A 3,754-nucleotide genomic window follows, 5' to 3' on the forward strand; every position below is an offset into this window, starting at 1 on the left:
TTGATTACCACACACTTCTTTTTCCCCTTTTCCTTTGTGCAAGGGCATAATCAAACCTGACTTCCAATCCTCCGGGAGTCTGCCTTCCTCCCAAGCCGACCTGCACATCTTCCACATCCATTCCACCTTTATCTCTCCCCCATGCTTCAGCATTTCACCACACACTCCATCAATTCCTGGGGCTTTCCCCATTTTGATTTTCTTCATTACTTCTACATCTTTCATTCTACTGATTCCTTCCTCTCTTCTCACATCCTTTCTTCTCCCGGCCATTCCCCAGCCACTTATACTTGCATTACTTTCATTCTCTATGTTCAACCATTAATTAAAGTGACCTCTCCATCTGCTCACTTTTTCTCCCATCTCCACTAGTAATCTACCATTTTTATCTTTCACTCCCCGACTAACATCACTGCCACCCTGTCTAACTCTCTTTACCTCTTTCCAGAACATTTTCTTACAGTCCCTCTACTTTATACTCAAATTCCTTCCAAATTTCTCATCCACCCTCCTTTTACTCTCTCTAACTAATCTTTTCACCTCTCTCTTCTGCCAACTTCTTCCACACCCATGTTTCTCATCCACTCACCATATGCTTTCTTCTTTTGTACCACAGCCTGTCTCACTTTTTCATTCCACCATGCTATTCCTTGCACCCCCTTTTGTCTTCTCTTTACCCCACACAGCACCTCACATGCTGCACAGATTTCTTTTGTAAATATCCTGCACACACCTTCCACGTCCTTCGTCTGCTCCAATCCATATTTACCCAATCGTTCCACGACTTCTCTCTTGTATTCTGCCTTTTTCTCAACCTCTTGTAATCTTTCCACTCTCCTTGCACCTACTACTTCCTCCCGTCCTTCCCTTCTATTTTTCCATTTTATTTGGACCTTAATTTTGACCACCACCAAGTGGTGGTCAGAAAGTCCACTCCCCCAGCCTCTATATGCTCTTGCATCCATTACACACCTTTGCATCCTTTCATCCACACACACATAATCAATCATTGCCTTCCTTTCATTCAGCTCACCACCCACCCTTCTCATCACTCGCCATGTATACCTGTGGATCATTTTGTGCCTGAAGAGGGTATTGGCTATCACCAACCCCCTCCCGGCACAAATGTCCATTAAAGCACTGCCATTCTAATCTATCTCAGTAGGAACATCCCACTCATCAACTACTCCATCCACTTTCACATTCCCTACTTTACCATTCATATCACCAATCAAAAACACTCTCTTATTCCTTTCAAACTTTTCCATGCACACTTCCACATTGTCCAGAACTCATCTCTCACTCTGCTTGAACGATCTTGTGTTGGCGCATACACACACACAATCGCCCACATTTGTATTCCAACTTTCAATATTACCCACACAATCCTTGAGCCAACTGATCCATACTTTCTTATATTCTCCTTCCATCTGTTGCTCACAACAGTAATATGGTTAACATTTTGAGAAAAGTAACTTAACACCTGCTACGTTTCCATAAGCGTTCCAGCGATGTGTGCAGAACCACTGTACCTTTATTCGTTTCCGAATTAACTCAGCTTTGATGATGTACTGTATTATCAAACTCAGTTTTGATGATGTACTGTATTATCAGCCTACATGGAAAGCGAGTATAATGTTCTTGGTTGCTCGTTAAAACAATTAACCAAGTATTACATCACTGCCTGGTTTGTATTAAAAGTGGCAAGATTCGTTGTTTGTGAAACTGAGAAGAATTGACTCCTCTTTTGGCGCTGATCGATCAAAAATCAAGTCCTGGGTCAAGTCAAACTTTGGACGCTGCTTCACTTTGCTCTGTGCACTTTTGTTCCAACCTTGTTCTGGTTGCGACAAGACTATATTACTTAGCTCAGGGAAGCACCCGGCAGTTGATGAAGTCAATGAAGCCAGTATCAAACCCATCCAGCTGGGAGTGTCTGTCATGAGTTGAAAAAATCTCGTTCAGAAATAACAATAATTAGGGGGACAAGACACAGTCAGAGGAGGCACACACACACACACACACACACACACACACACACACACACACACTGCCCAAGTCTCGACATGGCAGATCTAAGAGGTATTGCCAGTCCTTCATGCACTGTATGTACACAGCTGATACACAACTGACGATGCCCTCTTAATTTGGTCTTTAGATTGATTTGTACGTGTATCCCCCTGAATTTTTGAAAGTCTGTTTATAATATTCTTTCTATTGCCGGGCTATTTTCTTGACTCTGGGGAGAATTTAAACCTAGGTGGGTTAAATACAGGATTCGCTAATCTCTCCACGTGAAGATCACTCTCCCAAGCTCAGTAAATTATTTAAGACAGCAAAAAAGAAAAAAAAAAAAATCACCTTGTCATTACGTCGATTATTTTTTTTAATTTCCTTCTTTTTCATGGGAAAACATAATGTACTCTAAGCGTTGGGTCTCTCTCTCTCTCTCTCTCTCTCTCTCTCTCTCTCTCTCTCATTACATGAAACACACACACACACACACACACACACACACACACACACACACACACACACACACACACACACACACACTGTGTTATTGTAGAAAAAGGCCTGCTGGGACGCTGATGAACCTGTCAGCTATTGTTTGGCAAGGTCATATGGCCACCTACCAGACACACCTCCAGAATAAACCAGAAGCCTATGCAACAATAAGACCAGTAAAGTGCACCATGTGAGTGCCTGATGAGTGAGCGAGCGCCATGTTAACACAATTTCCCTCTGATATACGAAGGTAGGATTGTCAAATTTGTTATTTCTCGATTTCGAGTTAAGAAGTTTGGTTATGTCGTTTCAGTAGTAACGTCGATGAAGTTTGAACATTCAACGGCGCATCAACTTACTACGAAAGAAACTCACTGTTGTTCTCATCTTTGCTCCGCATAATAGAAGCATCGTTTCGTACGAACCACAGGGTATATTCACAACAGCCGGGTAGTTTAAACAAACTACGGCAAATTGTTGGCTGTCAGTAGGAGGATGAAAGTAAGAAAAGGGCGTTTCCCCTAGATGATTTCTCGCTGGATGATTTTCAGTTATTGATTAAATTTAGAATAGCTCATTGAGTATTGTGGAGCACATATGAAGCAAAGAAAACCAAAGTTCTTAATACAGCTCAGGGTCTGCTTGAGCAATAGTTCTAACAGTGCGCCAGTGCTGACGTAAAGCGAGGAGTTGTAGCATTCATCATACACATAATGAATGCTAAATTCTACGATCTCTGCTGCCAACCTTCCGTGTCGACGAAATTGAAACGATTAAGACTTGGTTATTGATGAGATGATTAAAACCAGAAATTAAGTTAGTGTTTTCCCTTGGTTATTTCACGACCAAAACATAACAAAAACGTTAAGGTAAAATTATAGGCGGAATTTCCATTATGCTGTTTGCTAGAGTTGATGTAAAAATAAAAAATCATAGTGTTACGACGGAAAATCTTTTAAAATTTAATTTCATAATTCAGGCACACACCGATTAGAGCCGAACATTCCTTTGGAAAATTCGAGATTCCAAGGGGTCCTACGCCTTTATGGATAAGTTTTTAGCTGATAAAATTTATTGAGTAAGTGTATCACATGCAGAAGTAATTTCAACTCAACTTCACATAGAAGTAAGGTTACTAGCTTTTGCTTAACGTGACGGTTGGGTCGGGTTAGGTCGCTCATTTCCAAACTTAACTGAGAGTAAACATCTCTTGCTTACACGTACCAAAGGGATCATTCTTATCCAC

This window comes from Coenobita brevimanus, chromosome 80, assembly GCF_032717465.1.
Source record: "Coenobita brevimanus isolate Jiangsu-jjx chromosome 80, ASM3271746v2, whole genome shotgun sequence".
NCBI lineage: Eukaryota > Metazoa > Arthropoda > Malacostraca > Decapoda > Coenobitidae > Coenobita > Coenobita brevimanus.